The 25,777-nt window shown below is 35.1% G+C and overlaps 1 protein-coding gene across 5 annotated transcripts in view; it reads left to right on the forward strand.

Moving 5' to 3' along the window:
- Window positions 1-10,473: 10,473 nt before the first annotated feature.
- The window catches only part of CCDC102B (coiled-coil domain containing 102B), a 203,578-nt gene continuing 188,274 nt past the window's right edge, over window positions 10,474-25,777 (forward strand). For 2 of the 5 annotated variants that reach the window (XR_016021211.1, XM_019729363.3), the window contains exon 1: window positions 10,479-10,704. The gene's annotated coding sequence lies outside the window, so the exon portion shown is untranslated. Of the gene's footprint in view, window positions 10,705-25,777 lie in introns of all 5 variants that reach the window. The other 3 variants (XM_088798037.1, XM_088798036.1, XM_019729362.3) reach the window with 3 other exon arrangements.

A 25,777-nucleotide genomic window follows, 5' to 3' on the forward strand; every position in this document is an offset into this window, starting at 1 on the left:
AAATATATGTAAATCTATGGATTGTATGAGGGTATATTAAACCACTGGCCAATAAATTTAACAAGTGAGGCAGCACTTTCTGGCAAGGAAATAAGAGACAAAAAATCAAGATATTTGTACCTATGTTCTAATAATAGAAAAACAACTTCATGGTAGTTTGATGTATTCTGAGATCTTGAAATAATCAATGTTTTCCTCCCTATTTGCCTTACTGTCCTAGCATATTTCTTTTAGCGACAAAAGTTATCGATTACAGGGTCAAAAATCTTTGTCAGCAAAGAAATTTTCTTGATCAATATTCCATATATAATATAATCTAGCTCTATCTAAGTTTTGTCTTTGCTTTTTTAATCAACTTATTTACTCTTTATGAGTTCATATTGAATATATAGCACTTTTGTATGAATCTGATTGCCAAGAAAGCCTTTTTTTTTTTTTTTTTTTTACTTCTGATAATCTTTTATTTATAATTGAGTAGCTGCCACCATTTGGTGTGAGATGTACCCAGTTTTAGTTTGCTGTCTCATCATGTGTGACTAAATCAGAGATGGGCAGGATTTTAGACATCATAGACCATAGTCCAAATCCTTTTTTTTCTTTTTAAATAAGTAATAAACAAAAAAAGACCGAGTCATTTCTAGTTTTGGCACTCAAGGCATCATCCTTTCCAAATTTGTCAGTGCAAAGATGAAAATGGAGAAAACTCAGGAAAACACCAGAACAAAGCAAAAACAGAAAATCCAGGGCCACAGATTTGAAGCACTGAAGACAATCAATTATAAGGGAGATAGGATGAGTATCTGACTTACCCTAAATGTGATAGAGGTTATTTTTAGTAACAGTACAAAGATGCTTTAAATATTCCTGTTAAATGACATATACCACCCAGAGAACTAGACAGTGTTTTTCTATGAAGTCGACAAATGTTCCCTAATACCTTGCTCCCAACCCCAATACTTTGGTAAACAAAGACTGCAAATCACAAAAATGTACTCTGGCAGGAAATTTTTGTGCACACACATGTTATTTGTGTCTTTATGTAGGTGTGTGAGCTGGCACAGTAGCTGGAAATTATGAAAAGTCTTGTCCTCATCAGAAAAGAATTATAAGCGAGCATAACAATAGGAAACCTACCAGCAGTGCATCCTAGGAATTATGACTTCTCCACATACTATGTGGCTGGATTGCTCAAGGCAATTGGAAAGTATAAAGAGACTCATAAAGAGTTACTTACATTTTAAAAATCTCATTTTTCTTCCATTTGTGTTTTCATAGTAGTTTAATAACATGTCACATATTGGCGTAATAGTACAGGAACATATTTTATAAGTGAATCCATGTACTTACACTGTGGGTTCATACTAAATGTAATTTATGGACAACTGCATAATCAAAAATGGAGGCTACTAAAGTAGAGAAGCAGCAAATCATGCGGTGGGGGGCAGAAAAATTCAGTAATAATACAGCTGACTCTAGAGAGCGGTTACGTTAGTAATTGTCCAGAGCCTTGCCATTGACTGCACGGTGCTCTGATAACCTAGACAAGCTAGAGCCTCACACATGGGCTGGTTTTTTAAATAAAACGGCCTTTTTGAGATACTATTCCCCTGCCATACAGTTGATCCATTTAAAGTGTATAAATTCAGTGGCTGTAGTTTATTCACAGAGTTGTACAACCATCATCACGTCACAATCAGCATTAGAACATTTTCCTCATCCAAGGTAAAAGAAAACCAGGAAAGAAACCCTGCGCCCTTTAGCAGTCACTTCCCATTTCCTTACAAGGTCAACTGGATGGAAACGATAATCTACTTTCTGACTCTGTGTTTTACAATTCTGGACATCTCATGTAAATGGACTCAAACAATAAGTTGTTTTTTTCCTGTCTTCTTTTACTTAGCATAATGTTTTCAAGCTTCCTCACTGTTATAGCATTAGTATTTCTTTCTTTTTTTTTTTTGCCAAAGAAAAGTTTTAGGTGTGCAGGATAACACATTCAGACTAGTGTACCTTGCATCTCCCACCATGGTAAAGAAGCTTAACTGACCTAGTTGTCATCTGAGGTAGTTAGCTAACAGTGTTGTGAATGGTACATAACAGGATGTCTTGACTACATGTCTGCTCCTGGGGATTGTGGATCATAGTCTTATTTATATTTTCTAGTCGCTTTCAAACAAACATCTACTACTTAGGTAGTAAATATTATTTTTAAACCAAAATATTTGAATTCCCAGAAAATTAATAAAGAAGGAGTGGGTAGGTGGACAGAAAAAAAATGTGAACATACAATTTTTTTTTCTCACTGAAGCCAAGATTCTTTATCTGTAAAATAATGCTTTTATTATATTAGCTGTTTCCCCAAGTGCTCCTTAGAGTCTGGGAGTTAATGGATGACCTCCAAGGGCCATCGTTGGAGGAAATTAGATGAGAGGAGAGTTTCCAAGTGGGCAGGTATCCAGTCCATTCTCCAAGCATTATTGGGACAAGTTCCACTTTTGATGTGCATGACTTCTGTATTGTGTGTGTGTGTGTGTGTGTGTGTGTGTGTGCGCGCGCGCGCGCGTATATATATATTATTTTAAGAAACATATATATATGTTTCTTAAAATAAAGGACATTACTTTAAAAACATTTTGAAAGCCAATGTGAAAAAATAATTTCTTAGGATAATTCTGACTATACTGTCAAAATATTAAAATATTATTTTGTTATTTTTTCAAATTGCCTAGAACATTATCTAATCTTGGCCTGTGTAAAGATTTGGGAATAAGCAGAAGCCAAAAGTATTGGGTTGTGGGTATTTAAAAATTTTTAATAATAACATGTATTGCTGATCCCTTGTAGACTATTTTAATTAAAATGATAATATACATTAATTTCAATTTTTAAGATATCAGAGATACAAATAGAATAATAGTCATTGGGGTATTTTTGAGGGTTTCTAGAAATCAACCGGAGATTGTAGCTACAGCAGCTACCTTTATTATAGCTATCTTGTGTTCATTTCTGTCATTTAACCACAAAGATAAATTTTCATTAGTTCGAACCAATAAGAATGCAACTTATATTTAAAGAAAAAAAATTGCAGTTCTATTCTTATACTAACCTACCAAACACATTACCATCATTGAATTCTTTTGGAAAGATGTTTAATAATATTTATAGGCCTAATTTTACTTTTGTACTTCTAGGACTTAGATGAAATTATACATTTTTATTTGGCTCATCAGCAAAGTTTCTATTTTTATTGATTTGGGACATTTTAAAATTCATTTAAAAAATCAATGTATATATCTTTATGACGTCATTATGTGGGAATAACCAAAAGAATATATATATATATATATATATATATTTTTTTTTTTTTTTTTCTTTTTTCTTTTTTTCAAATATGAACATCAAGTCCTTTTTCTTTTTCCTCCTCTCCCATATATTGTTGAAGTCAATAAAAATTCTGCCTGGGAAGTGGGAGATATGCAATGAAAATATTAGTTCCTTTATTTAATTAGCTAATGGTACTACTTCTTTAACTTTTATTTAAATTAAGTGGATGTTTTTGTGTGTCTTTTGCTTTAACATTAGAGTTTAATACTCTCAAGTCAAGCTCAGTCTGGACCAGAGGTGTATTCCCCTCTCACAGTTCAGAGATGCATTTTAACTCTCTTATTTTCTAAAGTGTGAAATAAAAGAGATTTGAATTCACCAATATCATGATAATTTTCTACTGTCTCAAATTGACTCTGACTTTTAAGTGTTTATTAAGAGATTGCTGTGATAATAGTGCCTGCTATACAACAATTTAAAGGCTAATTGAATACAGTACTTTAAGAGTTTGTGACTCATAGTTATGGTAGGCTTGGTACTGTTTTTATGAAAGAGTATGTTTTGCCATTTATAGAGATCCTTATAACATGAGAAAAATAATTGCTTACATGTATACGTTTTTATGTCTCAACTTTTCCTGCAGTGCCGTTAACGTACCGTCTAACTCAGGCAGCAGGTTGGAGTCAAGATCAAACCACGGTTCCTAGGACTTGATCCAGATTTTCTTTGAAACAGTAGATTATGCTATGAAGCATTGCTGTCTGGATAATTTTTATTTCAGTTTGTTCATAGCTGGGATTTATTACGAAAATATGGCAAACCCTTATAATCTAAGGAAATAGCATCTTTTACTTTCACAGCGTGCGGGTAATTCATTTTTACAAGAATTCCAAAGCATAGATTATCAAAAAGCAGCAAAGTTTGAAAATAGTGAATCCCGTGTTAGGTAGAAAAAAATTATTTATAAAGCTTCGCAAGTAGTTGCTTACTATTGCTATATTTATTAACATGAATCAGAACAATTATGCATTGAGGAGGATTAGTTCTGTTTTGAATGAGGTTATTTAGCAAGGTTGTCCCACAGTCATAGTTTAAGGATTCAGAAATGAGATATGTTTGCTGAATTATCTTAGTAAAATTCATTTTTCTCTATGTGAACTGTTTTCCTTCAGTTTGGTCAACAAGTGAAACTGGATTTAACATAGTTCCTGAGAGGAAAAAGTACTTTTCATTCATGTAATGAATGTTGAGTCATGTTTTGTTTTTGTTTTCGTTTTGAGAGAAAACAATGCTTGGCCTTATCAATTTAGACATATCAAGGAGAAGGTTTTTTTGTTTCTGTGTATGTGGTAATCCTGGAGTTGAAGTTACCAAGAAAAAATCATTATAGCACTGTAAAACTGAGTTAGAAATAGGTTCACTGCATTAGAAATGGGTTATATAACATTTTTGTTTTTATTCCTTATGTATTTGATATCTTAATGTATACAGACTACATCAATGATTATGTTTGAAAGTGTGGAGAGAGAGAGAGAGAGAGAGAGAGAGAGAGAGAGAGAGAGAGAGAGAGAGACTTAATATTTTAGTAAGATAGGCCTTCAAGATTATCTAGCCTAATTTCCTGACTCTATATGCAGTGTATGGGGAAATCAGGCTTGGAATGATGGAGTCACTTTTTCCAGGACCACAGCTGGATAACAAAGCTAATATGGGTACTAGCAGAGTTAAGCCATGTCTTAGTCTCATCTTTCCACTAACCCATCACTCCAAACAATGGATCTCAACTGATAGCCGTTTTACCCTCTAAGAGACACTTGGCAATGTCTGGAAACATTTCTGATTGTCACAGCTAGAGTGTGCTGCTGGTATCTAGGGGGTAAAGGCCCGGAATTCTGCTAAACACCCTGCAATGCACAAGACAGCCCCAGGTAACAAAGTTATTTCGGCCAAATGTCAGCAGTGCTGAGTTTGAGAAATCCTTCTGAAACATGACGTACATTACACCGTTATTAACCAGGGAAAGAACACTTAACCATTTACTCTGCTATGAGCTTGGTCAAAATCCAATAGCTAAACTTTTAATCCTGAGTATATAAAATGTTTCTGATTATTTAAAAAGAAAGTGTTTGTCTCTGTGCCATTTTCCCATAGGTCGGTATTCCCAAGGGAAGTTCCTGAATCGTTCAAAGACTCACAAAGATAAACGCATTATAATTTCAGAAAATCTCACAGAGAGAAACTTATCATATACTTCTTAAAGCATAAGTGATAGGTCTAGTTGTTTTTGTCAGGGCCTAAGTGTTGGGTCCTGGAACAAGGTCATGACTACAAAGTGAGCACTTAGCGAGTAGAAAAAAAGGCATGTCATCACGCTGGGTCATGCCTACATTTGCTTAATTTTCATTTTTAGAATATGAAAATATCCTTTTAACCATTTTGTAGATATTGTAGTTAGTTCTACATAAATACTTGTTAAAGTAATGGCTACAACAGTTATATGCTGCTTTAGAATAATTCTCCAAATATTGTTAAAGCCATTGAAATTGTTGCAATTAAGATTTAATGGTACAACTGATGCAAGTAGTTAAGTCCACAGAAAATCTTTTCTGTCTGTCTTACTTTGTCTGTATTTCTGTTTCTCTTATTTTGTCAATGAGACACACATGTGTGGTATTGGTGCTATTAATTCTTTCAATTTATAAAAGTAGGACAAAAATTAGTAGAAATTTTAAAATCACCATAGATGTCAAAGTCGCCATTCAGTGTTTTAAAGGTATACCTTTCTAGTTTATTTTTTCCGCAATTTGTGCAATTCCAGAGTACTCATTAATTTTGTTTTCTCTAATGTTTTCATAGAACGGCCATTCATCCATCCCTTTATCCATTTATACCTTATTCACTTATCCATTAGTTTTTTGGCTTATTTGCAAAACATTCAAAGAAAAATACAATATTATCTCCTTAAGAAATTGAGTTTGTTGAGGAAACAGACGTGTAAATAAGTGCACAGCTATAACCTTTGGCTGTAGTGTTCACTCTTTCTGTGGGAATCAGGAAAAGCCTCATAGACACGGTGAGAGATAGCTGTCAAACTGGATCAGGTTTGCTGTGGGAGTTTGCAATCTCACATAGTTTCTTCTGGAATGATGGAAAAGGATCTGGGGTAACATCAGTTCTGATTAATATGTATTCCCCATTGTTTCTGCAGTTAGATCCTGTTACAACTTTCTGTTGGCCTGTGGGTCCCAATCTAATATAAAGGCCACAAGAGAAATGTGATGACAGTGGTGTAACCAGATCAAGTTGTCTTTTCCTCACATCACGAAAAGCCTGCATGCTGGCAACCGTGGTCCTGGCTCCTCCTGCCATTCCCAGTGTGGTTTCCGTCTGAGTCGTGACCCTACGATCAGTTAAGGAATTCTTCTCTATGTTCAGCCTCCCAGCCTTGTTCAAGGAGGAGGAAGAAGAAAAAAGTGAAACAATGTAGTGGCATCCATATCAGGAAGACAGAACTTTCCACAAACGCTCATTAGGCTTCCACTTATGTATCACCAGCAAAACTGTGCCATGGAGCGAAGTGTATTTGTCATCGGGGTCTTGGTATAATAATATAAGCTTTTTTTTTTTTTTTTTTTAACTGTTCATATTGTTGTCCCAAATAAAAATAAAATTTATTTTTGTGGGGAGGAGGCAGAGAAATGATTCCAGGTTAGCAAACAGTAGAATTCACAGGGAGGACTTGAGATGTACAATGAAATTGGAATCCACACATGCACACAAAAATCAGCCCATATTGATGTGTGCTCAGTGCCTTGTGATGCTGGCAACTGGCCAACAAGGTATGAAAACTCCAAGGCTGAATTTTCTGTTCTCTTTTCTTATGCTCCTATTACTTGTTATGGGATATGTAGTGTTAAGGTAATGAAGAGTTTTGTACGTGTGTGTGTGTGTGTGTGTGTGTGTGTGTGTAAAAGGGGGTGGGCAGAGAGAGAGAGTGAGTGGCCATGGTGGCAGTTACTCTGAACTAAGATGGAGACACTGAATAACTTTGTTTCCATGACACTGGTAGGTCCCACACTGTCAGTCAACAGCATTTGTGATCCAGACTTAGTAATAAGGACAAAGCAGGACACCTACTCTACTTTCTGACCCTAAGAAAGTGGAGTTGTGGGGGTGAAAAAGAACCTTAATTTGACAAAGCTTCTGTTGAGACAGTGTTCTCCATATATATATGTCCCGATTTTACTGATCAGTGATTTATACACCTGCCTGTAAAAAATTGATGTGGTGAAACAAAAATCTGATTGGTGTAGGTTCAAGAGATGGGAGGAAATGAAGACAGAGGAACGGACAATTCTTTCAGGTTTTATTACAAATGCAAGCTATCATATTTGAAGGATAAAAAGGTGTGAGGGCTCAGGAATAACAAAAAGGTTGCTAGCTTGACAGCCTGGATGGATGGTAGTATCGTCACTTAAGGTTGAGAATACAAGTTATAGTAAAGGTTTTGGAAGAAATATGAGATTTGGCATTTGAAGATTATTAATGATTCAAATGGCTCCCTGTGAATGTTCTCATTAGACTGTTACAAATAGAGATCCAGATACTTGATATACTGTTTTGGGCCGGCCATATATCGTTGGGAATTTATGTATATGACTGTATTTGCTAGTGTTCCATAACGAATCACCACAAACTTGGTGATTAAAACAATAGGTATTTATTGTCTCACAGTTCTGGATCCCCCCACTAGAACTCCCAAGTCAAGTTGTCAGCGGGACCATAACCTCTAAAGAGAGAGAGTAACCTTCCTGGCCTCTTCCTGGACTGTGGTGGTTCCCAGCAATCCCTGGTTCATATATGTAACACTCCAATCTCTACCTATATCTTCCCACGGTGTCCTCTCCTGTGTTTCTGGATCTGAATTTCCCTCTTCTTGTGAGGACACTGGCCACTGGGTTAAGGCCCACCCTAATTCACTGCGACTTCCTTTTAACTGGGTTACATCTGCAAAGACCCTGTTTCCAAATAAGGTCACATACACAGGCACCAGGGCTTTTTAGGGTTTGCAATTCAACCTGCAACAATGCGTCTGACAAAAGAGGGCACAAAACACATGGGGTCGCCCTGACAAAGGATGTGGGGTGACACCAGGACCAGCGATTGTTGCTTGTTGGTATTCCACCTTGAAAGGAAAGGGAAGTAATAAACGACGGAGTAAGTACATGGCATGGTCCACAAGACAGAAAACATAATCCAGAACCGTTGAATTCTGGCAAATACATTGTGAAGAAGAGATTTGATAAGGGGTTAAAATCTTCAGAGATCTGAATTTGCGTGAGTCCTGGAAATAGCCCGCTGTCACTCTTGCTGAAGATGTAGAGGAACTACCTGCATGAGGGCAGGTAGATACCTTAGGGGGACATAGAAATCCAGATTATGATGGTTGCCTGAACTGGGCATAGTATTGAAGGAAAATCAAAAGGCAGTGATGCTGGGTTGGATACAGAATCGAAAAGGAGTCAAGGAAGGCTTCCAGGATTTTTGTTAGTAAACCATAAGCCTGGTTGGCATGATTGAGATAAACAACACAGCAAGTTCACAGAGAAACGATGATTTCAGTTTTAAATATGTTGATGACATATGTGTGGTATTTTCTAGTGTGCTGATGCACATGAGTGTTGGAGACTCAGAAGAGGATTGGATCCAAATGTTGATAATTTGGAGTCCTCGGCCAAGAAAGATGATCCTTGTAGCCATGATAATGGGTGCCATTATCCAGGGAGATCATACATTTACATGAGCGCATACCTGATGTACACGAGGCGTTGGAGGGAAGAGAGGCCACACCACAGGGAGCGGGGAGGTGGTGGCAGGGAGCAGGAAGCCCTGGTGAGCGTTGTGCTCGGATAGGAGAACAGAATCTTCATGTCAGCAGGATTGTGAACAGCATCAGAGGCTGTGTAGATGGCAAGTAGAGTGAGGACTGAGAGGACGCTCTCCACTGAAAAGAAAACAAAATATGCACGTACATGAGTGCGTGTGTCTGTGTGTACATGGGTGTGTTTTCAGAGACAGTCACGTTGCTGCCTTAAAGGGAGTAGGTGGCAGATTATTTGGATTCTTAGTTGGAGAGAGCTCTGAATAATTTGGAGAGGCGGGGAGTATGGTTCCTACAAGGAAAATGAGCGAATTGAAAGTGAAATTGATTGACATAAATGAAATTGAAGAATTTATGGTGTTTAAAATATCATGGGAACATCCAGACAAAAGGCAGAGTTCAAAGAAAGAGGAGAGAGAATGTCAGGCGATCCTATTCCCTGAGAAGATGGGGGACAGGAAACCTCAGTGGATTCACTTTCTACGGGAGAGTGGTCTCCGTCTCCAAAGTAAGGAGGAAAAGATGCTGTGAAGCAGAAAGAGAAGATGCAGACGTTGTTCAGCTAAGAATAATCCTCCAAATTGAGAAGGGAGGAAGAAGACAATAATTTTAAGACATGAACTCCCTGACTTTCACATGCTGCTTTCATGCTATTAATAAGGAGTGTAGTGATTGTGTCTCTTCTGCCCTCTCTTCCTCTTTGGGCATTCTGTGCTGTTCGTTTCAACCAGAGAAGCTGTCTTTTATGTGGTCTACCATCACTCCTCCATCAGAACACTTCCTGACAGCTGTGTCATGTCACTGGAAAGTCAGGCCGTGTTTTCCCCCCCCCAAGGAAAGGGGCCAGACAGCTCTGGCTGGGGGCTGCGGAGCCTGCAGCTTCCAGATCCTGCCAGCATGACTGAAATCAGAGGTTTCATTAAATATATTTTTTTTTCTTTTTCAGGGGGGCAGTATACTAAAAATCATGAGAAAAACGATGATACTTTCTTTTGTCCCTGTGATTTTGGGATCGTGGCAGATAGACACTTTTTCAGTTTTTTGTTTTGTTTTTGTGTTTTTTTTGTTGTTTTCTTTTTTTTTGCTTTGCCGTTTTTCTGTTTCTATTACTATTACAAGTTATGCCTATTGTTATTAAACACTGAACAAACTTGTGGATGAAGGGGCGGGGTGTTTTCTTTTTCATCCACAGTACATCGTTTCCAATGGGTTGTATGCAACATGTTGGCTAACCATGCTTTGTTAGGGAACACTGAAATGATTTCATTTTGGTTAGCTCACTTGTGATCCACAGAGGGTGTTGTGGTATTGGTTTTGATAAAACTTCACAACCAATGGGAATCTTGTTCGAGTTAGTGTGGAGTGGCCTTAATGCTGGAAATAATCCTGTTGGCCAGGACCCCAGAGCTCCACAGATGAGAAAAGGATGCAGGAAATTCTGTTGTTTATGCATGTGTCTGTAACACTGAGCCGCTAGAGCAGCCCAGCAAGCCCAGAGGGTAAGATGCTTAATAACCTTGTGGTTTTCTACTTAATTTTTATATTTTCCTGCTGGGGCAGAGCATGTGTTGTTCTCGGAGCAGAGAGAAGGACAGTTACTTGTAAGATGCAGAACAAAACTACTGTAGGTCTGGGAAACAGGGGGATTTGGAGTTTCTGCTTAAAGTGGATTTGATTTCTTCCCTCCCTCTTCCATTTCCCACTGTTGGCATTATTTATCCTGACAGCTTGTCATATATTTCCTGTCTTTAAAAAAAAAACTGTATACTAAACAAAACTCAGGTAAGAATTTCACTCTAAATTAAGACAGCAATATGATATGTGGATAGTAAAACCTTGTTTGGTGGTTCCAAGTGGATCTAAGTTAGTCAATGTGTTTGAAGTAATCTATATTGTTAGAGTAAGAAAAAAGTAAAATTGTTATGCAAACCCCCATACGTTACGCTTCATGTACTTAGAGCTGTTTTCATGCTGAATTCCTGCCATTGTTAACTGAAAAGCATACTTCAGACTTAGCAGTAATATTGATTTCTTTATGTAAGTTACCTGGGTGGTAGGGAGGAGATAGGGACATAGAATAAAATAATGAGATCCTGTGCATAATAAAAAGGAAACGGATGCTTAACTCTATAGACAGTGCTTACAGAACTGAAGAAAAAGAGAGCTCCGGAAACCATTGGGCAGTATTTGCTTATGTTTCCTGCAAAGATAAATGATACAATAAATGTTGAGTGGGTGTCTATTAAATAGAAATATAAGGAAGATGTTCTTAAAAACGTAATTAGAAACATGTAAGGAACATATGGTATTGAAATACACAATGATATTTCTTGATATTTTCATTTACATAAACACTAATTTTTCTACTTTGTAAAATCATGTAAACACCCTTTTGCTGATACTTTGTGGGATAGGGTGTTGTTACGACTTCTGGTTAAATGTTTTGTTGTTAATCATTTTATAGTCAAATATCCTCACATCTACATTAAATGTTCTTGAATTCTCACTTTTATCCATATTTTGATATAAGCATTAGATTACAAAGAAATCTCAAAAAGCTAGTGATACAATATATTTATGTTTTGTGTGATTTTGCAATATCAATTTAAAATATCCGTGTGTGTATTTGAATGATATCTAGAAAGAAATGTTTGATATGAATTACTTTTCATTCAAAACATTAAAAATAGTTTTCTTGTGAAATAACAGATCATGTAATGGTTTCTCTTTTGCATTCTTCATTTGTTTTCATTGGATTCAGTAACTGATTGATCATGGGACATAGCTTCTTGGTGCCTCACTATGGGTGTGGTCTTGAAATTTATGGAGGGTTTCATCCAATTATTAGAGTCACAAACATAATGGCAGTAATTCTTTAAAATTGAAAATGATCTCAGGCCACTTCTAGTTGAAGAAGTATCCTGCCCCTTATGCTGATATTACAAGGTCAATTGAATTCTGCCATAATGTGGAAATCTTCAAAAATTCCCTTTTTAGAAAGATTTTAGAGAAGGCTTGAAAGAAAAGTCTGGCTTTCTGAACTTAGCCATGAAAAATCAGTGGAACGTGGATAGTTGCTGAAAAGCAAAAAGACTCTTCTACTTTGTAGTAGTTGAAGCAAAGGGTGTTGAGGCATGAATTAAGACAAAGCAGAGAAGGAGAGGTGGGTACCCTGCCTCATTGAGGCAGGAAAGACACACCTTTGTGAGGAGCAGACATTGAGCTCCATGAAGAGAGCAAAGTCATGGAGCATCTGAAAATGCACAGAGAGATTTTGTCCTCTGTCTGATACAATGGGGGCAATTGTAAACTTCTGAAGAGATGGAGTCTTGTTTCCCTTTCCTCCTCCGCCTCCTGAGTAATCATCATCTTCATTGTCATCACCCTGCCGGCACATAATCATGTTTCCTATGTGCAAGATAATTTACATACATGAGTACAATTTTGAAAGTCGTGCAATAAAATGAATTTCATTTTGCAAAGTGTCTTCCTTTTACACATGAAGGAATCTGATATACAGAAACATGAAATGATTTATTGAAAGCTGCGGAGAGAGTAAGTGCTGAAGCCAGGATTTCAAACAATGTCTGTCTGGCTCCGGAGCTATTTCCACTATGTTGCACTGGTATTTTAGGAATGTCAATCCGGCCTAAATTAAGCAGGATGGTTTGGAATGGGCGTTGGGGTAACAGAGTGCAGGGAGGAGGCAGTGAGAAAATGGGCCAAGATCAATTCCAACATCTGCAAATCCAGGCTAATCGCAATTCTCTCAGGTGGTCCACTCTCCTTTGGGGATAGAAAGAGAAATTGATACTGAAAATAAGCTTTTTACATTTAAACAGGCTGCGCTGACATTCAACTCTTATGCTTTTCTTTCTCTCTCATTTTCTTGAATGTTGTATTCAAAGAAGACAGCTTTGATGTCTCAGAAAATTTAATCACTGATTTTTATCGATAGTACCAGAAATGAAATATGTGAGGTGACTGGCAATAATACTGGGAACACATGGGTTTCCTTTGTTTCTTCTTGATGTGTGATATGAATGAATGCTTAGTGACCACACTTTCTTAAAATTATGGGGAAAAAATTATTATCAAAGAAAAGTATCATCTAGGCTTTATTTCAGTGGGTGAAGAGCATTTATAAAATATATGCTGCTAATAATGTTACTACAGTATATCCACAGTAAAAAGAATAGATCCTAGTTATTAAAACTTTCCCCCTCATACAGCCCAACTTTAAACATGCTATTTCACTTTCTCTCTAAATAGAATAGGACTAGTATCTAGAATAGTACTCATTTTATTTTTTTCTGTTTTTCATTGTTTTCAGTTACATAAAATTATCTCATAAGATTTTTTGAATATATGTATTCATATTATTTAGATATGTATATGTGAATATAGTATCTATGCTGCCATTTTAGCAAAATGTACGATCTACTGTTTTAGAAGCTTACTGTCATTTAAGTAGGTTTTACTGGACTAATGCTTTTTTGCCATGCACCCAAACAGATGAGGATTATTGAAATGGAAAGATCCATTTTCTAAATTTATCATTACTAAAACAATAAATTTGTTGTCATTTTAGATGTTTGGTCACTGACCTTATGACATTTTAATTGCACAGGTCTTGCTGTATTTCAAGACTGTATTCCTTAGAGGGCCTTTTGTATACCCAGTGCTCTGTCCTCAGTGTCCTGACCAGTTGTAGATGCTTGATTTTGATTGATTGTGAGTTTGAGACATTGGTTGTAAATAGGAAAACTGGATATTGTATTGGGGGAAGTCAGCTCATCAAAGAAAAGCAGATGGGTTGTGTTCAAGGCCATTCTATCGAAACCAAAGCCTTGCAGAGGATTATTAATATTATTATACATGGTCTGACAATTAAGTTCCTGAACTTGTTGCAACGATGTTGCTAACCCATTTTGATATCAGAGGGATTATTCGTTATAAATTTGTACAAACTGGACAGTTAACCAAGTTTACTATTTGGAAGTGCTGAAAAGGCTGCATGAAAAAGTTAGACGACCTGAACTTTTCGCCAACAATTCATGGCTCTTGCATCGCGACAATCACCAGCTCACACAGCACTGTCTGTGAGGGAGTTTTTAGCCAGTAAACAAATAACTGTATTGGAACACCCGCCCTGTTCACGTGATATGGCCCTCAATGACTTCTTTCTTTACCTGAAGATAAAGGAAATATTGAAAGGAAGACATTTTGATGACATTCAGGACATCAAGTGTAATACGATGACAGCTTTGATGGCCATTCCAGAAAGTGTTCCAAAATTGCTTAGAAGGGTGGACTAGGCTCTGGCGTCAATGCATAGCTTCCCAATGGGGGTATCTCGAAGGTGACCACAGTGATATTCAGCAATGACATATGTAGCACTTTTTATAGGATAATTTCGTGAACCTAATTGTCAGACCTCATATATCTAAATATTATCTGAGTGATTTATATGCAATGGTATTTGCTAAGAATTGCTGTTATATGTAGCAAAGATATAAAAATATTTTATGTTAAACTTCTGATAGAAGTTTTTTTGTTGTTGTTTGTTTTTTTGACAGCTAAAGTCAGAGATATCCATTATATTGAGTAGGAAACATGTTTGTTGCAGAACCTACAAATGGTATCTTGTCATATGTCTGCTTTTAATTTGTGGAACTAAAGCTTCAAAAACAAACAAAACAAAACAAAACAAAAAAACAGAAGTGAGCCCATCAGTCATTGGCTGATGAGCGTTTCTAAGATGCAGTAACACTTTGGAAATGTAGTGTGAGGCAAAGCAGCAATGTTCAATGAAAAAAAGCCTGAGATAACTTTAGACTAGTTTTTATGTGGAAATAGTTCTGAGGGGTTTTCATATAATCGTTCATTTACTCCTTTAGTGAATTTAGGATTATGAAGGCATATGTCAACACTTGAATTTATGAGGGCCTCAAGAGATCAAATGGCTTTAATATTCAGTGTATATTCATGGATTCCTATCTTTTCTTTGCTCATCTTCGGGATGAGATGAAACTATAGCTCACGAACGAAGAGTGTGAATTACAAGTGCTTAGTGGAATGAGGATAACACTTGGTGGAAAAGGAGAGGAGAGGGAAATGTAGAAGCACCAGGCAATCCATTGGCGTTTAATGCCGTTCTGGAAGGTTCTATGTGCAAGCTGTTCCTAATTTGGAGCTAGAGTAATCACAGGGATGTCCTAAGGGCTCAGATACGCTTCATCCATCTTTAGTTCAGAACCTTCTGGTGAGCATAGTCAATGGCAAGACTGAGTTGGGTCAGGGACATGTTTCTTAGGGTTGCTCTTATCCCTTTCTATGATGCTGCCCAAGCTTCTCTACTCTTTTCTTAATAACAAAGCTTAACTTAGAAAACATATGATTGTGTGGGTTGAAAGCATTGATTGTGGCAATTCTGGTGTGTTATAGGTGGGATGGCCCTGGCTGAGGAGCATGATAATGATTTTTTTTTTTAATTAAAGTTTATCGGGGTGACAATTGTTAATAAAGTTACATAGATTTCAGGTGTACAATTCTGTAATACATCATCTGTATCTCACATTGTGTGTTCACCACCCAGAGTCAGTTCTCTTTCCATCGCCATATATTTGACCCTGTTTACTCTCTTCTAGAGCCCACCTTCCCCTTACCCTCTGGTAACTACTAAACTATTGTCTGTGTCTATGAGTTTTTGTTTCTTCATTTGTTTGTCTTGTTCTCTTGTTGTTTTCAGTTTTATATCCCACATATCAGTGAAATCATATGGTTCTCGACTTTTTCTGTTTGACTTATTTCGCTTAGCATTATAATCTCAAGATCCATCCATGTTGTTGCAAATGGTACTGTTTCATCTTTTCTCATGGCAAAATAACATTCCATTGTGTATATCTACTACATCTTCTTTATCCAGTCATCTATTGAAAGACATTTTGGTTGTTTCCATGTCTTGGCCACCATAAATAAAGCTGCAATGAACATTGGAGCACATAGGATTTCTAAGGTCAAAGGCATTACATGCAGCACACCCATTTGCTGATGGGGACGATGCAGGAGAGAGGTAGAAATCGATTAAGTAGGAAAGAGGACAGTCATATCCAGTGTTCTGAATGATGTCCATGTTATTTTAGTGTGATGACTGCAGCATCACCTCTTCTGCATTGTGTGGCCATGTGACAGAATGACAATGTCCTATTCCGTTATGTTTGAATGGCAGGCAGGACTGCTTTGGTGTGTATCTCCATTATCAGTAAAATGCATTTTCCAAGTATATTTGTAAATAATGTTATCAGTAATCATCTTAATTAAAATATAGATAGCAAACCTCTGTAGAGACAGAAATATTGCCCCAAAACACTGGACATAGTTTTCAAAAAAACAAAACATAGTCTGCTATTCTGTGAAAATATCTATAAAGAAAGAACTTAAATTTTGTGCATGCTCTAGAGTAGAGCTGTCCAGTAGAAATACAATTCAAACAACATTTACAATCTAAAGTCACTTAAAAAGTTTAAATATAAATGTGAAATTAATTTTAATACCATTTTACTTAACTCAGCTTATTAAAATTATTATCATTCCAAAATATCATCCACATAAAATTATTAATGAGCTCTTTTAAATTGTTATTTTCTGTGCTGTGCCAAATTTACATTTACTGTACATCTCAATTCAGACTGCCCTCATTTCAAGAGCTCACTAGCTCCATCTGAATAGTGGCTAGCATAGTAGATAGCACAGGCTATAATATTCGCAAATATAAACAATGACAGGGTGGTATCATAGCAACCATAGGTCATATTTAAGGCATTTGACTCACCTCCTTATATTAAATGAAAGTATGTGTCTGAGTGACCTTTCCAAGGGACAGATTTACCTCAGGTGTTCTGATTCTGAACTCAGAATTCTCTGGCTTCTCCTGCACTATTTTGATATTGTTTTATCACTATATTTATGTTATATTGTTACTGAGAAGTATGAAAAATGTGACAACCTGTGGAAATAACTGATACTAATGTGTTCTCTCCTCGCTGTAATTAAAGAAAACCTAATTGGCGTGAAGTAGGCAACGATGAAACCCAATTCTAGGAATCCACACATTTCCTAGTATTTTTTGTTTCGTTTTTTTAAAAAAAATATAAATTAAATGAAAGATACAAATCTGGGACATCATAGGAAAAGAAAAAATAAAACAGAGTTTTAGAGGAAGATTTATAATTGTGGCATTATAAGGATTACTTGGGGAAGAGTTGGAAACAAAATATTTATGCAATTGTGAGGATAAATAAAAACAAAGCAAGTTTTCAGGAATGTATGAGTAATCTGGTCTTCAACTTTTTGCAGTTTTCATTGCACATGTCTTACATTTTCTATTTTAGGGCCTGGAAAGCCAGATATTTAGAGAAATATAAACACTAGCTATTCACTTCCTGGTTTTGTTTGTTTGTTTGTTTGTTTGTTTGACATTTTCAATTCAATTCCTTTACTAAGGAAATAAAACACTCTGCCTACAATAAAAACAAAGAGGAAAACCGACACCAGATCGATTAGCAATTGTGTTAAGAACTCTGCTTTATATAGTTAAATTGCTTTTCTTTTTAGTGTTATTTTCTCTTTTGCCAAACCCAGAAATATCAACACTTAAAAAGATGATTGGAGAAGGTGAGAGACTCTACGTCTAAAAAAATTACTATTCATAATACATTTCGTCTAAAATGGAGAAAGTATGGACAGGGAAAAATTTCACTAGCAAGTATAGTAACTGATCATCAAATCAGTTACATCTTTAAATATTTGCAGTTAATTACATTAAATATTTACATATAAACATTTACATTTTTAAATATTTCATGTCCTTTATTTAAGATTGCAAAACCTTATAAATAAAATATTCCCAGTGAAATCAAGATTTTGGATCTCATTATTATAAGGAGTAACTTAGGTATTGCATAACCACCATATGTGTTTTTCTGGGGTAGTTATTTTCCTCCAAATAATATATCTGAAAATTATTATACTTGTTTTATTTTACATTAAAATTGAAAACAAAGAATGAAATACATGATTGATATTAATCTTAGTACAGTCCTTAGAAATATAACAAGGCTATAAATCTAATGCCAGTGACTAAGATAAGCAGTCATCATTTTGTCTAAACATCAATATATTATTAGTTGCAGTTCTGATAATTTGTGGTGACATGTATGTATACATGAATATTTCTCCTTATGTAGTTACATAATTAAGAATGTTCAGTTTTGAACAATTCCATTGTTCTTCTTTTGTTTTTTCTATATTATTTTCAACTTTTCAGAATGTTAAAATGTTCCTTAGCCAGAGAAAATAATTGATTCAATATCCTTATAACATTTTAAATGAATATAGTACTATAAATGAATATAGTTTTAATTATACACAGAATCAATTTTGCATTTTCCTTTTATATTTTTTTCCGTTCATGTTGTAAGAGGCACCAGGTATTTTCTGAAACTTACGCTTTTTCTATTAAGAGGTAGGTAGCCTTGTGATTTCAAAATAGATTAATCATGTATTTTAAGAAAAAACATAATTATGAAACGTGGGTAAGTCCATATTCACTAATAATTTTATTTTCTCAATGTCATCTGCAGTCTCATTTTTAAAGGCATATAATTCAAGGACTGAATTTGACCTGCGGTAATTTGGGGGATTCAAGGACTAAGATGAAGCCGGGCAGTATTGCACTTTAAACACATTGCCATGGGTGGGTGGAAGCAGCTGGTTTCCTGTTTAAAATATTTTTGAAAACTTTTAGAAAGTTCAGTTCACTCTCATCCCAGAGGTTTTTCATAAAGGATGAAGAGTTGAACATGTGTAAATATTTATATTTAGGAGATTAATCAGGAATACGTGATTAAACTACAAAAATGGGGTTAGTTTTGTTTGTGTTATAGTTTATGCAGTTCTAGAATATTATTTCCAGTTCTTCCAACTTGTTCTAAATAATTTGCTTTGATTCTTTCATAACAAAATTTTTTGTTCCATTGAGTAATGGGAAAACATCTAGATAATTTGCTACAAGTGCATCTTTGGAGAAAAATAAATAATACATTTGAATTTCTATGAGTCAGATTTCACTTGTAATCAGTGTAAAGCTCCACAAGGACAGATGTTTAAATTGATTTATTCATTGATGCACCTTCAACCCTGCAACAGGGCCTGGCACATAGTAGAAATTCAATAAATATTTGCTGAGTGAATATTCAAGGCCCAAAACTAAGAGATGTTTATTCTTATTCTACTTTAGCAACATGAAGAAATGCATAGGCCTTATTGTTTATTCATGTGTATGTTTTTAATAAAACAGTCATCAAAATACATTGTTTTACATGCCTTTGCTGGTTTGTGTGTCTTTTATTTTAACTTTGTTTCATGAGTTGTTGAAATGGTTTTAAAACCCTAAACTGGATGAAAACAGAAGTAAAGACAAATGGAAATGTACATGGTACTTTAACTTTTTGAAAATTACTATCGTAAAATGAATTAATGAAGGAGGCCATGAGACTGAGGTGGCTGTTGTGCCATGGCATGGGTGAGTGCACCAAAATCTAAGCCTGTGAATGGCTCAAGGTTATGAAATTGGAAAGCTTAAGGACAACCACTCACAGTCAGCCAGGCGTTAAGCTCTAGTTGATCAATCATTTCCTTGCTTTGCTTCTGTCTTTCCTCTGTGAAAGTCTCTCCTGAGCTCCTGGGAGTGAGTGCTGCCAACCACTTCTGCTTCGGCACTGCCAGATTTCAATGGATTCTTGCTCAGATAAACTCTTAAAATTGTTACTATGCCTTAGTTTATCTTTTAATACTATACGTTTACCATTACATGTTTTTGGTTGTGTAGTTTAGTTTTTATAACAATTTTTCAGTCAACTTTAGAGCTACAGGGAGATATGCAAGACTGTTCTTCTTGGAATAGGGTGCATTATGTACAAGGGACCTTGGTTTAAAAAAATGCAAAAAGTAAACAAAAACCTAATAGGACCAAAAATTTGGCAAGAGATAGCAGTGTTTTTCACATGGATTTGATTCCTTTTTTTTTTTAAACCAAGGAAGTTATTTGTAAGCCTCAATGAAGCGATTTCATAAATGGGCAATTATTTGCATAAACATATTCAGCAGGTGATAAAGTCCTGTTTAGAGGTAGCTATGCATCACACATATGACTTCTAATTATTAATAAAATGAAAATGCAGCCATAACAATTTGCACAATGACATTAGAAAAAATTTCCCCATATCTGCATTAATCTAGAAATAAAATCTCTGTTGTTAATGTGTCTTAATGCTTCCTGAACACAGGATATTCTCTGGGTATTTGTAAATTTAGTGATTTTTTTTAAAAAGAAAGACTCTATTTTGAAGAATTTTCTTAATAAGAAAGACTAAATGTAAAACTATATATATCAAGTAGCTTCCATGGAAACTTGCAAGAAAACAGTTTCCTGTTGTGTCAATACAATGGAAACTTTAAAAAGGGGAGCAATTTAGGCAGGCAGGGGAGGTTTTAAGAAATAGGGAGTTTTGGAAAGGATAGCCAAGGTGTTAAGTGATTGAAAGTTAGAAGGTTTTCTGGAAGACCTGAGCGTGGACATATAGCAGAAATGACAGGTGATGATTTAGGGGCTTTCATAAAGCATGAAGGACAGCAATCTGTCACAGGTCGGGAGAGAAGCTGAGTTAAAAGTGAATGGCTCGAGCTGGAGAGGAGTGTTAGACTGAGTTTGCACTTAATGCACTGAGTATGTTATGTTCACTTAAATGGGAAAAAGATTCTGTCACCAAATGCGGGTAACTTTTAAGTTATCCATATTGGAAATCAATGTAAGATTCTCCTACCAACACGAATAAGGTAAAACTCCCATGAGGTATAAGCATAAATATACTTATGGTGTTAGATTTTCATCACTACTTGATTGGTGCTTAATCTTTTCTTTTTTAAATACTCTATTGTTGAAAATAAGGAGATTGTAAAAGCGGTAAGTCATAGTTGGGTTTACAGAGAGGAAAATCAGCTTCTTTCTCATCATTCCATTAAGAGGTTTCAGTATTTTAATGGAAAAATCTATTTTAATAAGTTTATTGAAAATATCTGAAAGGTCCACACTGCATTCATATGTCAAGTGGTCTTTGTTCTACTTCAGGAACAAAGTGTTAAATTTAAAAAAATGTGTTTTGTGACAAAAATTTAAAACTTAAAGCATTTATTTCTGAAGAAATTTTCTTTTTAGGTCTTTTGTGCTTTATAATCATTTAGAAATTGTGGCTCTATGTGATCACTGGATTATGGAAGTTATAAAGCATTAGAAAACAACTTTCATGTGGTGGTTTAGTTTAAATGATACAAAAGGGAAGTTTTTTAAAGAACATAATAATGAATTTGAATAGCTTGTCTATATGTTAGCATTAAATATCTTAAGAAAGTAATGTCTTTCAGATGTTGAGTATAATAAGTTGAGTAGGTTGATGTTTTGACTAAATCAAGAGGAAGAAAAAGAAATCAACTCTAATGAATATTCAAGAATTTTCTATTTAAAATATGAAGCATACATATGTTAGTTCAAGCTGGTACTTCTACATCTTTCATAGAGGAGGAATCATTCCTTCTGAAGGATTAACACAGAGGAATAGAGTATTGTCACCCAAAGGAAGGTGAATTATTTTGGTAATTCAAGACTAAAATCTAAGCGAGAATCAAAAGTGATCTATCCGGGTGTCCAAGCAGAGGCAACTTGGAGATACAGAAATGGAAAGAAAAGGAAAAGAGAGGGGAGGAGGCTGGTGGATAAGACTAGCGCAGCTGTAATAAGGACTTGGAAATTAATCCTAAGAATAATCTGAAAGCAATTGAAAGGGTTGCAGTAAAGACAAAATAAGTTAAAAATATAGTTTAAAAACCTCTCTAGTTGTTGAGAGGTAAATAGTATTGGAAGGGGGAACAGTGGAAATCTGTTTCAGTGAGCTAAGAGAGAGCTGACCTTACCTGGACTAAGGTGGCTGAGTTGGAGAAAAGTGAGCAGAGATAAATACTTCTCTGAGGGTAAAATGAACAAAATTTGGTCATCGATTGGAGGATGAAAAATGAATAAGGGAAGTCTACATTTATGTTTACACAAGCTGAAAGGATGATGGTGAATTTTATAAATAGGAAAAAAATGGAGGAAAGCTAGAGTTATTTATAGAATGACAAATGTAAAGGGCTCTCCTTAAACTGCCCGAAGCAGCAAAATGTATACTTTCCATTTCCACATAAACACATACATAAACACAGTTATCATTTACAACAAGCCTGAGGATTCCAAATTAATGAAATCAGATTATTTTTTTATGGCACAGTGGACATTCATAAACATAATTTCATGCATTTGAATTTGGGGAGTTGTCAACTCTTTTAATTGAATGGTAGGTTTAGTTGTCTCTAGATTCATTAATTGAGTGTCTTCTGTAGTCTAGTCACTGTGAGGACTCAGATAGAAATAAGATGCAGGTTCTGCCCTAAGGAGCTCATGGACTGGTGGTAGAAACAGATATATTAAAATGATGAGGCTGTGTCATAAATCCAGAATAAAGTAATTAACCAGAGCATGGGGCCACAGATGAGGGAGGAGCAAACTGACGGCGAAGCTTAGTGTAGACCCCTCATTTCTCTCCTGATTAACCACTCTCCGTCTCTATTACACATGCATAGACGCACAGACAAATTAAAAAATTGAACTCTATTTTGGTTTTCAAATAGTTTTGGCACCAACATATTTTTATAGGCATGGGATCTGCATCTTTTTATCTAGACTGTGTGCGTCATATACTGTTAAGTGCAAGCTAAGAGTTGGTGACACGGTCAGAGCAAAATACTAGACTGTTTGTATGGTCTCTGAAATGCTCATCCTATTTGGACAGCAACCAAGAAAAAAGCAGTATGAGTTGTTTACTTCAATTTATCATTTCATTGTTTCCATAGCTTCAGATAATTTGGAAGTTGGATTGTTTATATTCCTATATCGTGTTCTTTGTTTTCTCTTTAAGTGCTTTGCTTTCTGAATTTTATTAATCTCAGTTTCCCTCAATTTCATTTTAGCAGATAGGTCATTGCCCAATGAAGGGATAGAAAATAGAATAAATTGTTCAAAGAGCTGATTCTCGGGATAATATCCTCTACTTCACTAAAGATTTGGTACTAGTAATTAGAAATGTGTGAACATTGGTTTTATAGTGTGTATTTTAATTTCAGCCACAGATTCATGATGTACAGAAAGGGAATTTTATGTAGTGAAAGGAATCAGTCATAAAATAATAGCTACCATTTGTTGAATGTTTACCTTGTGCCTGGATTTTTATATATATTGTAGCATTGCATTCCCAAAGCAAACTCATGAGGTAGGTATTCTCACGCCAGGTTTGTCGTTAAAACCGAGTCTGGGAAAAATTAACTTCTCCAAGGTCTCACACCTGGTCAGAAGGTAAATCAAATCCCTTTTCACTATACTCTGTTTCCTGTTTCCTTCTCACTTTGTGGAGCAACAAAAGAAATTACAGAAATTTTCTCTGAAGAGCTATTAGCTATTCTGAAATCAGTAATAATGGCTAAAAGCAGCAGTAAATAGAGAAAGGATTAGTTGGTCTGACTTTAATGTATAATAAAATGGGAAAGAAAATGTTTTTGTATTCAAGTTAACTTCTGGTATGATTAACAAGATGTGCTTGTTTTTTTCTTATTTTTTTTTAACGCTGTGGGGGGGTGGGGGGGAAGCTCAGAGTTGTATTTAAGCCAGAACAGTCCCCAAGGTAATCAGAACACTCACTCCTCGCTGTATAGAAAAAAAAAAAAAAAAAAAAAAAAAATATATATATATATATATATATATATATATATATATATATATATATGTTATTTTCCATTTCTTTTACTAGTAGGTTCAATCTGCTCTTATAAAACGTTACATGTGTTTTTTCCATTTTTTTTACTTCAGTTTATCATTACTTTTATAAAATGCTTAATTGACTTATGATTATAGATGTCTGAGAATTCTTTTGATTTGTAATGGAACAAACAATCTTAAAGCCTAAAAGAAATTTGAATATGGGTTTGTTTTCTAGAGTTTATGCAACAGGACTCAGTGGGAGACTTGGGACTCTGAGGTCAGATCTTATATGCTGCCAAAGATTGTTAGAAATTTAAAAGGAGATCTGGCTTTCATAAACATAATGAACAAGCGGAACTCAACATTTGAATTTAGACTTCTTCCAAAATATTAGTTACTTTCTTTTTCACATTTTCCATTTTAATTTTAGCATTTGAATAGCAAAATAATTGTCTTGATTCTATTCTTATGTGTCCTGAATTTTTGGAAATGGAAATAAATATGTTCAAAGATGATGGGGGAATTGGTTGGGGTTGGGTTTTGTTTTTTTTTTTTCCCCCAAGACCAATTATCTTTGTGTTTTTAATACTCATTATTTTGAAGCAGGCTAAGAGAGTTTTGTTAGTTATCTATTTAAATTTAACATTTTTATAAAGACAAGAAAGATAACTGTTTATTTTTTTGAAGCAAATGATCATTGTGTGTGTGTGTGTGTGTGTGTGTGTGTGTGTGTGTGTGTGTGTACAAGCAGGACAATTGACAGCTTGTCAGAAGACTTGTTAAGGGCTTTGCAAACCATTTGTTTTGCTGAGCCTCATGCCTTCATTTCTGTCAAGAGATGTATAGTTGATAATGAAATTCTGATAATCTGAAGGTGATTGTTTCAATGAGCATTAATTTCATAAGACAAAGAAACATCTGGAGAATTTAATCTGGGTGGTTGGATAACTAAAGGATGAGTCGACTAGTGCATCGTGGTATGTTCCCTTGTATTAAAGAGACACTATTAGAGGGGGGAAAAAGCTAAATTTTTAATTGTATGTCACATATACACATTTCATCAAATGATTTATTAGAATTAAATAAAATGAGTTACAGTGTGTTCACTCATTTTATCTGGAAAAGTTTATGAAAAATTGTTATCACTTCCTGGTATGAAATTATCGTCTTTATAAATTATTTTAAAACAATCTTTGCTGGATTTTAAAGACTTTTGTCTTAAATATCTATCACTCATTCATTTATTCATTCATTCAGCAATGAATATTTACTTAATATTTGTGATTTGATTGATGAAACTGAAGAATTTAAGAGATTTCAATGCTGATTTCTGTGTGGAAAATAAGCACTACTGAACTTAAATAAAGGCCTGTTGAATAGAAAGCTTTGCTCAGACTGCTGTACTTTGCATTCAAAAATGGAAAGTAAAAATCTAAATAATTAGTAGTCACTTTTTACTTTTCCAAAAGCAAAACAATATGTTGCCCTTTAAAAAAGAATACTTTTCAATACATAAATTTATTAGAATATCAAAATGTAAAAATGAGCATGCCCATTTTTACTTATCACTAGAAAGGAAAATCGAATGTATTGACTTAAGTGTACCATAGAGTATAGCAACTTCAAATTTTTGTAATTATAAGTAGTCATGTACTCTCGCAACACAT

This window comes from Rhinolophus sinicus, chromosome 4 (assembly GCF_057876585.1).
Source record: "Rhinolophus sinicus isolate RSI-liver-muscle chromosome 4, RSI-T2T, whole genome shotgun sequence".
NCBI lineage: Eukaryota > Metazoa > Chordata > Mammalia > Chiroptera > Rhinolophidae > Rhinolophus > Rhinolophus sinicus.